Genomic DNA, 14,692 nt, shown 5'->3' with positions numbered 1-14,692 from the left:
GAGGCTATGCAGAGCGAGGACAGCAGTGCACAGGGGGAGGGAGGCGTAGCATCCCAACAGGCAGTAAGAAGCAGGGTGGTGGCCCCAGGCAGACGTCAGGCAACTGTTCCCCGGAACAACACGACACAAGGTGCCTGTACAAATGTTAGGTCTTCCCGAGTCTGGCAGTTTTTTAAGTTGGCTCCAGATGATTCTAAAAAGGCCATTTGCAACACCTGCCATGCCAGCATCAGCAGGGGTACCAAAACTAGCAGCCTGACCACCACCAGCATGATCAGGCACATGTCAGCCAAGCACCCGACTTTGTGGGGTGTACAACAGAGTCGAGGAGCAGTGCTTGCTGATGTCACTGCTACGTCTTCGCTTGTTGTGCATGCGAGCCAATCCCCTGTCCATGCTGCCCGCGAACAAGCCTCCTCCGGCCCTGCACCTGCAGTTGCCCACGCAGAAATAACACCATCATCAAGCACGTCCTTGTCCCAGCGCAGCGTTCAGTTATCCATTCAGCAAACCTTTGAACGCAGGCGCAAATACACTGCCAACGCCCCACATGCCACACTTCTAAATGCTAACATTTCGCGACTGCTTGCGCTGGAAATGTTGCCTTTTAGGCTGGTTGAGACAGAAGCATTCCGCGACCTGATGGTGGCAGCTGTCCCACATTACTCGGTCCCCAGCCGCCACTATTTCTCCCGGTGTGCCGTCCCCGCATTGCATAACCACGTGTCACAAAACATCACACGTGCCCTGAACAACGCTGTTTCAGCCAAAGTCCACCTAACCACAGACACGTGGACAAGTGCATGTGGGCAAGGCCACTACATCTCGTTGACGTCACACTGGGTTAATATTGTGGAAGCTGGGACCCAGTCTGAGCGAGGGACGGAACACGTCCTTCACACACCAAGTTTTGCAGGGCCTACCTCAGTCAGGGTTTCACCCACACTCTACAGCTCCGGAATGTCATGCTCCTCAGCCTCCTCCTCCTCCTGCGCATCCTCATCCACTTTACCCTACACACCAGTCCCAAGCTGGCAGTGTCGCGGGCGGAGGAGGGGACGCTGCGCTCTCCCACTGCTCGGGTCCGGCTGCCGCTGCTCTACGGCTGCTGCTGCTCGGTGGCTCAAGCGATGGCCGGATCCCGGGGACTCGAGCGGCACTCATTGCCCGTGAGTGAAAAGGGGTCGTTTGGGTTTTGGGGATATTGTCCGTGACGCCACCCACGGTTGTGGTGATTGTGTGGACACCACCGCTGCTCTGGACGGGGATCCCGGGAGCCTGTGACAGGGAGCAGCTTTGTTGTTATTTCTCCCCTCCGTGGGTAGGGGGGTTGGTTGTCCCACGGCCCGGTGATGGGGTAGAGATCACAGGCGGGTTGCGGGGCCTGATGAGGTGCAGGGTCGCAGGGGCAGCGCTGTGCCGCACGGCACGGAGGTACTCACTCAGCCCAATGATGATGACACAGTTCACGGTAAAACAAGTGGCTGGATGGACGGGTCCCTCGGACGGCTGCGGTTGTTCCTCCCTGCAGGTTAGTGATGACTGTCTCTCCCTGCACCTAAGTTCAGTGTTGGTAGTGATGGTTTCCCACCGGTAACCCGCTCCCCGACCTGGATATGGGCCGGAGGAGCCCCTTTTGCCCACAGGCGCTGGCCCTGGGAGACGGTTGCCCTTGGCGGTGGCGGTGTCCCCCTTCACGGTTGGACGGTTGCCTTCTATCGTGACTTGGCTGTTTGGAAACCCTGAGGTCCCCTTCACTAACGGATTTGGCAAATTCACGGCGACACCAAGCCTTGCTGGGATCCGAAAGGCCCTTGCCAATGGTGGTGGCTTCTCTTTGTATACCGGTCCGGTATGGCCGGGTCACCACCCGTCCACGGTCCTTACGGCAGACTCCAATCGGCCTCCACTGCAGACGGTCACCACATCCTGCCAACCTTGCTGTCCTGTCCGGGCCACACACCCGGACCAACTTCAGGCTCTTTGCTGTCACTTTTCTCCTCTCTACTACTTTCCTCCTTCCACTTCCTTAGCTTAACTCTCACTGCCTGTGTTTTCCCTCCTCCTTGGTGGGTGGAGACCAACCGCTTGGCTCCACCCCCTGGTGTGGACAACAGCCCCTGGGGAAGGCAACAAGGATTTTGTGTTTTGACTATGATATGCCTGCAGGGAGTGTGGGGTGTGTAAGTGTTGTGCTCTGTGGCCCCTGGCTTGTCCAGGGCGACACAGAAGCACTGCAGCACTGCCTCGGCGAAGCGGCAACAGGCTGTGCTGAAGCTAATCTGCATAGGTGACAAACCCTACAATGCAGAAGAGGTGTGGACAGCTCTGAAACAGCAGGCAGATCACTGGCTCACACCTCTGAACCTAAAGCCAGGAAAGGTCGTGTGTGACAGTGGCCGGAACCTGGTGGCGGCTTTGAGGCGAGGCCAGCTGACACATGTTCCATGCGTGGCCCATGTGCTCAACCTCGTGGTTTAGCGGTTTCTAAAGTCATACCCAGAGCTGTCTGATCTGCTGGTAAACGTTCGCCGCCTGTCTGCACATTTTCGAAAGTCACCTACTGCTTCAGCCGGCCTTGCCGGCTTTCAGCGCCATTTGCATCTTCCGGCTCACAGACTGGTGTGTGATGTCCCCACGCGTTGGAATTCAACTCTGCACATGTTGGTCAGGATATGTGAGCAGAAGAGGGCAGTTGTTGAGTACCTGCATCACCTAAGCCGTCAGGAAATGGGTCAAACTCCACACATAACACCTGAGGAGTGGAGATGGATGTCCGACCTATGTACCATCCGCCAAAACTTTGAGGACTCCACCAAGATGGTGAGCGGCGATGACGACATTATTAGCGTCACCATACCGCTTCTCTGCCTTCTAAAATGGTCTCTGCTCAAAAAACAACCATGATGCATTGCAGGCGGAGCGCGATGAGTTTGAGCAAGAAACAGTAGTGGGTGTGGGTGATAACACACAGCCCAGCCTCGTCTCATCACAACGTGCAGTGGAGGACTATGACGAGGAGGAGGATGAAGACATGTAGCAACTCTCTGGCCAAATTGAGGATATGACATGCAGTCATATCCTCGGTTCAGCGTGGCTGGCCAGAGGACAGGGTAGATGATGAGGAGGAGGAGGAGGAGGAGGAGGACAGCATGTTCAGTCATTGTGTTGGTCAGGATACTGAAGTGATGGCTGTTAAGAGTCTGGCACACATGGCTGACTTTATGGTAAGCTGCCTGTCTCGTGACCCTCGCGTTAAGAACATCTTGGCCGACAATCATTACTGGTTGGTAACACTGTTAGACCCACGCTAAAAGGAGAACTTTATGTCTCTTATTCCCGAGGCGGAGAGGTCAGGAAAAATGCAGCAGTTCCAGAAGGCCATAGTCACGGAAGTAGGCAAAGCATTCCCCTCACAAAACGCTAGCGGCATAAGTCAGGAATCAGTGGACAACAAAGGCGTACAGCCGAGAGGGGCACAAGTCCAATCCGCCAGAGGTAGGGGAACAGTCTTTAAGATGTAGGACAGTTTTCTCAGCCACTCACATACCACAGCCCCTGAGGTGCGGGGTAGTGCCACAAGAAATCCTAAGTTTGCCCAGATGCTCAAGGAGTACCTTCCAGATCAAACAACTGTACTCCGACATTCCTCTGTGCCTTACAATTAATGGGTATCCAAGCTGGACACGTGGCATGAATTGGCTCTCTACGTTTTGGAAGTCCTGGCCTGCCCTGCCGCTAGTGTTTTGTCAGAGCGTGTTTTTAGTGCCGCAGGTGGAATCATTACAGATAAACGCACCCGCCTGTCAACTGTAAATGCTGACAGGCTGACTCTGATCAAGATGAACAAGGGTTGGATTGGGCCAGACTTCACCACACCACTAGCAAATGACAGCGGAATTTAAAGTTTGTAACGGGATTTTGCCATGTACCTCCACTCACCCATGGTAACACACTTCTGGACTTTGGCTAATCGCTGGACTGCTCCTCCTTCTCCTCATGCGCCATCATGATGACCGTTACAATAGTTAGGCCGTTGTTTCAGGTATACCCCAGTGGTAAATTTTTTCGCCCATTCTTTCAGAATGGGCATTACGACAGGAGACCCGCTCCTTTGCAATGGGAACAATGTTTTGAGGCCCTCATGCACATCTCTATCCAGGGACAATATGGAGCCTGACGCTGCCACCGACAGGCACACACGTGCGGTTTTTAAATGCAAGCACGGACGCAATAAGAACCTAACAGGTTTTTAGGAGCGACAATTACTGAGAAGTCTGACACTATCAGCCACTGCTGACTGACGTGTATTATTCACTACACTTGTGCGTTATATAATAGTTTGTGAAAAACGTGCACCTGTACGCTGCCACCGACAGGCACACATGTGCGTTTTTTAAATGCAAGCACGGACGCAATAAGAACCTAACAGGTTTTTAGGAGCGACAATTACTGAGAAGTCTGACACTATCAGCCACTGCTGACTGACGTGTATTATTCACTACACTTGTGCGTTATATAATAGTTTGTGAAAAACGTGCACCTGTACGCTGCCACCGACAGGCACACACGTGCGGTTTTTAAATGCAAGCACGGACGCAATAAGAACCTAACAGGTTTTTAGGAGCGACAATTACTGAGAAGTCTGACACTATCAGCCACTGCTGACTGACGTGTATTATTCACTACACTTGTGCGTTATATAATAGTTTGTGAAAAACGTGCACCTGTACGCTGCCACCGACAGGCACACATGTGCGGTTTTTAAATGCAAGCACGGACGCAATAAGAACCTAACAGGTTTTTAGGAGCGACAATTACTGAGAAGTCTGACACTATCAGCCACTGCTGACTGACGTGTATTATTCACTAGACTTGTGCGTTATATAATAGTTTGTGAAAAACGTGCACCTGTACGCTGCCACCGACTGGCACACACGTGCGGTTTTTAAATGCAAGCACGGACGCAATAAGAACCTAACAGGTTTTTAGGAGCGACAATTACTGAGAAGTCTGACACTATCAGTCACTGCTGACTGACGTGTATTATTCACTAGACTTGTGCGTTATATAATAGTTTGTGAAAAACGTGCACCTGTACGCTGCCACCGACAGGCACACACGTGCGGTTTTTAAATGCAAGCACGGACGCAATAAGAACCTAACAGGTTTTTAGGAGCGACAATTACTGAGAAGTCTGACACTATCAGCCACTGCTGACTGACGTGTATTATACACTACACTTGTGCGTTATATAATAGTTTGTGAAAAACGCACACAAATGCACCTGTACGCTGCCACCGACAGGCACACACGTGCGGTTTTTAAATGCAAGCACGGACGCAATAAGAACCTAACAGGTTTTTAGGAGCGACAATTAATGAGAAGTCTGACACTATCTGGACTGTTTTAGACTGTGTACACCAGCCCCAGATATGATGAAGGCTGGTATACGGTCACCACTAGAAATGGCTATATACCCTGCCTGCCTGCCTGTATACTGCTACAATAGTCCTGACAAGGACTCTTCTGGTCACTAGCCTGTATTCCGACCTGGCTATACCCTGCCTGTATACAGCAACAATAGTCCTGAGAAGGACTCTGCTACTGTACTCCGACCTGGCTATACCCTGCCTGCCTGTATACAACTAGAATAGTCCTGAGAAGGACTTTTGGTCACACTGTTTGCAGCCCTGCTACGGAAATAGCTATAAAGGGCCGCAAACCTTTCCCTGAAGCAGCGACACTCTCCCTGCACTGACTGTCTGGATGGCTGTGAGCAGAGCACAGCGCGCCGGCCGGTATAAAGGCTCGGTCACGCTGTGCGGGCCGGCCAATCACTGCAATTCCACAACTAACAGGGCTGTGGCATTGCAGTGGTCTGCCAGCCAATCCCTGCATGAGGGCTGGCTCTCAAAAGAGCGCCAACATGCAGAAATGAAGACCACGAGTACAGCACGAGTATCGCGAGATTACTCGGTCCCCGCCGAGTAGCCCGAGTACAGTGATACTCGTGCGAGTACCGAGTAGTAACAAGCATACTCGCTCATCACTAGTCTCCACCTGCACTTTCCTCACAGACCTGCAGTTTTCCAGGGACACCCTACTCAACACCGTCTCCACACAGCAGCCAGATCTCAGTCCCTCAGATGTGAACAAATAGATGGCTATTTCCATCGAGCCATGACAAAGCTAAGAGGTTGACTTTATCCCTCTGTAAGCTCTTGGCTACTGAAATGCTGCCTGTCCGCCTGGCGGACACAGAGGATTTTCGGAACCTTATGTCCATCGTAGTGCCCCAGTACCAGATGCCCAGTCACCAATACTTCTCAAAGAAAGGTGAGCCTGCGCTACACCAGCATGTCGCACACAACATCACCACTTCCTTTAGAAACTCTGTGTGTGACCGGGTGCATTTCACCACCGTTACTTGGACCAGTAAGCATGGACAGGGGCATTACATGTCACTGACTGGGCACTGGTAACTATGGTGATAGATGGAGAAGGGTCTGCTGAAAAAGTCTTGCCATCCCCAAGACTTGTGCGTCAATCCTCTGTATGTCGAAGTTCCTCCACTGCTTCTGCCTCTTCAACCTCATCTGGGTCCTTCCCCTCTACCCCAAGCCTGCCTGGTCAGGCCACCAGCATTGTAACTGCGCAAAAGGAATCCCGCACTGCTCCTTACTCTGCTGGCAGCAGAGCTCAATGGCATCAGGCGGTCTTTAGCTTGAAATGTCTTGGAAATAGGAGTCACAAAGCGAAGGAGTTGTGGTCAGCTCTTGCGAGCGAGTTTCATAAATGGTTGTCTCCACTCAACCTGCAGCCAGGGAAGGCCGTGTGCGACAATGCTGCATACCTGGGTGCGGCTCTTCACCGGGGCAAGGTGACACACGCGCCTTGTATGGCTCACGTGTTGAAACTTGTTGTCCAGCAATTTTGAACCCACTATCCCGGCCTAGATGGGCTTCTGCACAGGGCACAGTCACTCTCTGCTCACTTCCGCTGTTCAACCACCGCAGCTGACCGACTTGCATTGCTCCAGAAGTCCTTCGGCCTGCCGGTTCATCACCTGAAATGCGATGTATCGACACACTGGAATTCGACTCTCCACATGTTACAGCGACTGTGGCAGCACCGCCGAGCCCTGGTGCAATACATTATGGCATATAGCCTGGGCCAACGAGATGCAGAGGTGAGGCAGATCACGCTGCTGGAGTGGTCTCAGATCAAGGACCTATGCACCCTTCTGCACAGTTTCGACATGGCGACGAATATGTTTAGCGCTGACAATGCCATTATCAACATGACATTTCCAGTCATTTACATGCTGGAGCACGGTCTACAAGGTCCAGACTTTCAGCATCAGCAAGGTGGCAGGCATGGGACGGTTGGGGAGAGGGATTAACAAGGGTGCATGGTAGCAGCCAAAATGTTGAGGAAGGTGCAGGAGACCAGGAAGAAATGGAGGACGAACTCTCGATGGATGATCTTGATGAAAGACTCAGCAGATGAGGGAGACCTTGGTCATACAGTTAGGTCCAGAAATATTTGGACATTGACACAATTTTCGCGAGTTGGGCTCTGCATGCCACCACATTGGATTTGAAATGAAACCTCTACAACAGAATTCAAGTGCAGATTGTAACGTTTAATTTGAAGGTTTGAACAAAAATATCTGATAGAAATTAAAGGAATTGTACACATTTCTTTACAAACACTCCACATTTTAGGAGGTCAAAAGTAATTGGACAAATAAACCAAACCCAAACAAAATATTTTTATTTTCAATATTTTGTTGCGAATCCTTTGGAGGCAATCACTGCCTTAAGTCTGGAACAAATGGACATCACCAAACGCTGGGTTTCCTCCTTCTTAATGCTTTGCCAGGCCTTTACAGCCGCAGCCTTCAGGTCTTGCTTGTTTGTGGGTCTTTCCGTCTTAAGTCTGGATTTGAGCAAGTGAAATGCATGCTCAATTGGGTTAAGATCTGGTGATTGACTTGGCCATTGCAGAATGTTCCACTTTTTTGCACTCATGAACTCCTGGGTAGCTTTGGCTGTATGCTTGGGGTCATTGTCTATCTGTACTATGAAGCGCCGTCCGATCAACTTTGCGGCATTTGGCTGAATCTGGGCTGAAAGTATATCCCGGTACACTTCAGAATTCATCCGGCTACTCTTGTCTGCTGTTATGTCATCAATAAACACAAGTGATCCAGTGCCATTGAAAGCCATGCATGCCCATGCCATCACGTTGCCTCCACCATGTTTTACAGAGGATGTGGTGTGCCTTGGATCATTTGCCGTTCCCTTTCTTCTCCAAACTTTTTTCTTCCCATCATTCTGGTACAGGTTGATCTTTGTCTCATCTGTCCATAGAATACTTTTCCAGAACTGAGCTGGCTTCATGAGGTGTTTTTCAGCAAATTTAACTCTGGCCTGTCTATTTTTGGAATTGATGAATGGTTTGCATCTAGATGTGAACCCTTTGTATTTACTTTCATGGAGTCTTCTCTTTACTGTTGACTTAGACAGATACACCTACTTCACTGAGAGTGTTCTGGACTTCAGTTGATGTTGTGAACGGGTTCTTCTTCACCAAAGAAAGTATGCGGCGATCATCCACCACTGTTGTCATCCGTGGACGCCCAGGCCTTTTTGAGTTCCCAAGCTCACCAGTCAATTCCTTTTTTCTCAGAATGTACCCGACTATTGATTTTGCTACTCCAAGCATGTCTGCTATCTCTCTGATGGATTTTTTCTTTTTTTTCAGCCTCAGGATGTTCTGCTTCACCTCAATTGAGAGTTCTTTAGACCGCATGTTGTCTGGTCACAGCAACAGCTTCCAAATGCAAAACCACACACCTGTAATCAACCCCAGACCTTTTAACTACTTCATTGATTACAGGTTAATGAGGGAGACACCTTCAGAGTTAATTGCAGCCCTTAGAGTCCCTTGTCCAATTACTTTTGGTCCCTTTAAAAAGAGGAAGCTATGCATTACAGAGCTATGATTCCTAAACCCTTTCTCCGATTTGGATGTGAAAACTCTCATATTGCAGCTGGGAGTGTGCACTTTCAGCCCATATTATATATATAATTGTATTTCTGAACATGTTTTTGTAAACAGCTAAAATAACAAAACTTGTGTCACTGTCCAAATATTTCTGGACCTAACTGTATTTCAGTTGAACGAGGTTGGGGGAGATGTCAGAGGAACAAAGCACGGTTATCACCTCGCCGCCACAAATACAGCGAATACTTGATCTGCATGGATGCGCAAGACACATGAGCGCCTTCTTGCTGCACTACCTACAACATGACCCTCGGATTGTCAAAATTAGAAGTAATGATGACTACTGGGTTGCCACACTATTAGATCCCCGGTACAAGTCCAAATTTGGCAAAATAATTCCAGCCATAGAAAGGGACGCACGTATGCCGGAGTATCAGCAGAAGCTGTTGCTCAATCTTAGCTCAGCTTTTCCACCAAACACCAGTGGTGCAGGGAGTGAATCTCCCAGTTGTAACTTGACAAGTATGGGACTGTGTCGTCATTATCAGTCAAACCGTACCAGCAACACTGTATCTGGTGTTGGTAACAGCAATTTTATGGAATCATTTCATATTTTTTTTTAGACCATCCAATGCAAGGCCACAAGAGACAAGAAGTCTGACTGGCTGGAGAGGATGATACAGGAGTATCTCCAAATGAACATCGATGCCATGACTTTGCAACTGGACCCTTGCTCATTTTGGACTTCAAATCTTCAAAAATGGCCTGAACTCGCCACTTACGCCTTGGAGATCTTGTTGTGTCCCACAGCCAGCGTTGTCTCTAAATGTGTCTTCAGTGCTGCTGGGTGTGTGCTGATAGATAAGCGCACGCATTTGTCCAGTGACAATGTGGACAGACTAACGTTTATCAAGATGAACAAGTCATGGATCCGCAAGGACTTTACTACCCCTGTGTCATCCTGGGGAGAGTAAAGGCTGGTGTATTTTGGAATGTGCTTCATGCAAATGTACCTGTCAAGTTTGCAACTGGGACACAAGTGATGCCACTGAAGTCGTGTCTGTGGGGCCCAATTTTTTGAAAAAAGGGAGACTCTTCTTGTAGTCCCTTTGCAGTGCTTTTAAAAATGATCCATGTTGAACAAATCATGGATCAGCAATGACTTTGCTACCTACCCCGGTGTCATCCTGGGGACAGTTAAGGCTGGCGTATTTTTGAATGTGCTTGATGCAAACCCAAACATCCAGTTTGCAACTAGGGCACAAGTGATGCCACTGAAGTGGTGTCTGTGGGGACCAATTTTTGGAAAAAAGGGAGACTCTGCTTGGAGTCCGCTTACTTGCAGTGCTTTTAAAAATGATCGAAGATGAACAAATCATGGATCAGCAAAGACTTTGCTACCTACCCCAGTGTCATCCTGGGGACAGTTACGGCTTGCGTATTTTTGAATGTGCTTGATGCAAATCCAAACATCCAGTTTGCAACTAAGGCACAAGTGATGCCACTGAAGTCGTGTGTGTGGCCCAATTTTTGGAAAAAAAGGGAGACTCTGCTTGAAGTCCCCTTGCTGTGTTTTTAAAAATGAACCAAGCTGAACAAGTCATGGTTCAGCAAGGAATTTTTCTACCTACTCCGGTGTCATCCTGGGGACAGTTAAGGCTGGCGTATTTTTGAATGTGCTTGATGCAAATCAACCTGTCCAGTTTGCAACTGGGGCACAAGTGATGCCACTGAAGTGGCGTGTGTGGCCCATATTTTTGGAAAAAAGGGAGACTCTGCTTGGAGTCCCCTTGCTCTGTTTTACATGATTTTAAAAGGGCATGACATGCCTATATGTGTGTCTCCTCCTCTTTTTACACGTCCAGCTGTTTAGTTTTGGCATGAATATATGTCCTTGTCACTTTCCCATGTGCTTGTGTTGTCTTGTGAGTTGTTTGTCACCTTTTGGATTCCTTTGAAGGTGTTTTTTATGTGTTTTTATGTGTTTTATGTGTTTGTGATTGCCTCCCATTATTTTCAAGGGGTTCGAGAGGTGCGACGAACGGCTCGATGAACGGAACTCGAACGCGGCCTCCGTTCGACGAACCGAACCGAACTCGAGCCTCTAGAGTAGAGTTGAGCGCGGTTCGCGGTTCGAGGTTCTCCAGTTCTAGGCTCGAGTGATTTTGGGGCCTGTTCTAGATCGAACTAGAAGTCGAGCTTTTTGCAAAAGCTCGATAGTTCTAGAAACGTTCGAGAACGGTTCTAGCAGCAAAAAAACAGCTAATTCCTAGCTGGCTTTCCGCTGTAATAGTGTAAGTCACTCTGTGACTCACACTATTATGAAATTTCAGTGTATAGTGTGCGTGAACAGCGCCTTCTGATCACTGCTGTATGGATAATGGCGATCGCCATTTTTCTTTTTTTTTTTCTTGTCTTCCTTCCCTAAGCGCGCACGTGTAGTGGGGAGGGCCAGCATGTCAGCCCGTCCCAGACACACACACAGCTAAGTCGACTTTTAGCCAGAGAAGCAACGGTATGTGTGATAGGATGTCCATGTCACATGTCCCTGCATTATAAAACCGGACATTTTCCTCCAGCACGCCATTATCTGCCTTCTGCGTCCTTGGTGTCAGACATCACTGGCGCAGTTCCGTCCTTTTTCCTATCGCCGATACTGCTGTATGTGTGGCGCCCCTGAGGCTTCCGTCGCCACAGGTCATTGCACCCCATCCAGCGGTGTGATGCCCCATTCTGGGAGAGGAAGAGAGTGAACTCCGGTCCCCTGGTAAATCCACACTACACCCATTGCTAGGAACACACTGGGACCAGGGAAAGTGGCAGACAACCCTCCCATGCTGCATGCTGGGAGGGGGTCATAAGACCCATCCCTGCTCCTATAGGGTAGATCAGAGCAACTGGGGAGGTGGGAGGAGCCATCTGAGAGCAGACACAGAGAGGAAGGTCTAGTTTAGTCAGAAGAGTCGAAGAGAGGGAGGGGAAGGAGAAGGAGGCCTGCTGGAGGCAGGCAAGGAGGAGAAGAAAAAAAAAGGAAACAAAGCTCCAAGTCAGACAGGAGCTGAAAGAAAGAAAGAGACGCTTCCTGGTGAAGATCCTGGGACTCAGAGGTCCAGGTGACACCACGCAGAGAACAGAAAGGGTCCCAGGGCTACGGGTAGTCCTAGAGGTACCACGGGTAGTTGTAGAGCTGCGGTGGCCTGCTCCACAAGAAAATCGGTGGAGGGATCAAGCTGCAACAGGGGACGGTCCCTAGAAACCGGAGGAGTGCAAAATCATCTCCAAACAGTAAAAACCGAGGCCCAGGGAATGTTGTAAACTCCCCGGGCCACAGCCCACAGCAGTACCCCCAGAAAAGGGATAATCAGCCGACAGGTGACTCGCCAGCCTGGAGGCTGTTGTGGAGGTCAAGCCAGGTTCAGCCTGCCAAGGCAAGGCTAAGGAAGACAGCTGAAGGTAGAGACACTTAAGAGAAGGGTACTGGCTTTTACTCTCAGAACCACCCAGAAACGGCGGAGGTCCCTGACAGTGGTCCCAGCTGCCCAAGGGTCCCTGCAGGACTGTGACAAGAATTATGAGTAAAGAACTTGAAACTGTACCCTTGAAGTTGCCTCTGTTATTTCATCTGCGTAGACACTCACAAGCACCAACCCGGGGCATTGCTCCACCTGTGGGGAGTAGTACCACCACTGCTGCCATATCATCCCTCGGAGGCCTCATACAGCAGCGGCGGCTTATTAGCCGCATACCACAGATGGCGTCACGAACACAAACTTTAATTCAAGCCACATATTCTACTGACACCCACCAGGGCCACGGAGCCGGGCCCAGCCACCACTGACTACCACCGGGCTAGTCCGGTCCGGCACCGGGTGTCCCATAGCCCTGGGGTGGGCGAGTCATATGCGCTCCATACACAGCGCTGGAAAGCTTAGGGATAGCACTTTCTATCAGTCCTTTTAAGGGCTCGTACCGGCAGGGTCAGATCCATAGGTGACAGGTCCTGAAAACAGAGACAGCGTCTGTGTAGCTAAGGTCAGGGATTTCCTCGCTGCATTTCCCCATTAGGAGGGAATAGAAAGGCAGGCTTCCTTTCCTCTACCCAGAGCCCCACAATCCTGGCACTGTACCCTCCTGTCCTCTGCACACTCCAACTCATTATAACTAAGCCATTATACTAGCAAACACTGAGTGTACCTAGTGGCATCCTAAACGTGGCTGTTGGACTTCTGTATAGTCCCAGTAGTGCACAGATATTTGCAGCACCTCTGCCTGCATTGCACACTCAAACTGATAGTTACTAAGCCATTATACTAGCAAACACTGAGTGAACTTAGTGTCATCCTAAACATGGCTGTTGGACTTCTGCATAGTCCCAGTAGTGCACAGATATTTGCAGCACGTCTGCCTGCATTGCACACTCAAACTGATAGTTACTAAGCCATTATACTAGCAAACACTGAGTGAACTTAGTGTCATCCTAAACGTGGCTGTTGGACTTCTGTATAGTCCCAGTAGTGTACAGATATTTGCAGCACGTCTGCCTGCATTGCACACTCAAACTGATAGTTACTAAGCCATTATACTAGCAATTTATGCTGCCAGTTTAAGGGCCGTAGTTGCATTGTCAGGGATATTTATTCTTTATTATTCTGCTGTTAATAAAGCTAGACCACCGCTGCAATCTACACCACCTCTTAATTTTTACTACCACATTTTCAGTGCACAATCTTGTCGCAATCAACATGAGTGGCAAAATGACAGATGCTGGTGGAAAGGGGAAGAGGCGTGGTGGAAAAGGAAAAAAAGGGTTTGTCCGTGGGTAAGGTGGCAAAGCTCCATTATCATCTGCTGAAGATAGACCATCTACCAGCAAAAGTAAGATGTCTACTACTTACCGTGGACAATCCGATGTGCTCCCTTTTTTACGGACACGAACAACAGGAACAAAGGTAGATGATGGCCAAAAAAGGAAAATGCTTGAATGGATCTCAAGTGGTCCAACAAGTGCCCTTTCAGCCACTTCAAGTACCGCATCCAAAAAACACCAGTCCTCTGAGTTGTCATCCCAATCAAACTTGCTTTCTCCCAGCTCTGAAGTCTCCATCAGCCCTGCACAGTATGGTGGAACTGAGATGGCTGAGTCTGCAGAGCTGTTCAGTCACACTATAGCCTGGGAATCAGAGGTCTGCTCCCAAGCTACAGTGAGTACAGAACAGGAAATGGTCTGCAGTGATGCCCAGAACCTTTGTGACTCTGATTCAGGCCGTGTGGACCAAGTTTCTGAGCATAATGTTGACCCTTTATCACAAACTGTAACACCTGTGGTTATAGACAATGAGGAACATACTGATGAAGATGAGACGCAGATACCCAATTGGGATGACAACTTAAATATTCGGTCAGGGCAAGAAGAGGCTCGGTCTGAGGGGGAGGGGAGTGCAAACACAACAATTGATGATGAAGTTCTAGATCCCACCTACTGTCAACCCACAGTTAGGCACTCAAGGAGGTCAACAGAGGTGGTGGAGGAGGATGCAACTGATGACAAAGTTACCTTGCGCCTTCCTGGACAGAGTCGGAGTACTGGTAGCACGTCTACAACTGCATCCTCAGCCGCCACTCTGCCTCTGAGCACTAGTCGGGGTGGATCAACAGGTCGCATGCCCTCTAAGCCTTG

Source organism: Anomaloglossus baeobatrachus, chromosome 10, assembly GCF_048569485.1.
Source record: "Anomaloglossus baeobatrachus isolate aAnoBae1 chromosome 10, aAnoBae1.hap1, whole genome shotgun sequence".
In the NCBI taxonomy this organism is placed as follows: Eukaryota; Metazoa; Chordata; class Amphibia; order Anura; family Aromobatidae; genus Anomaloglossus; species Anomaloglossus baeobatrachus.
This window is presented reverse-complemented; position numbering follows the sequence as displayed.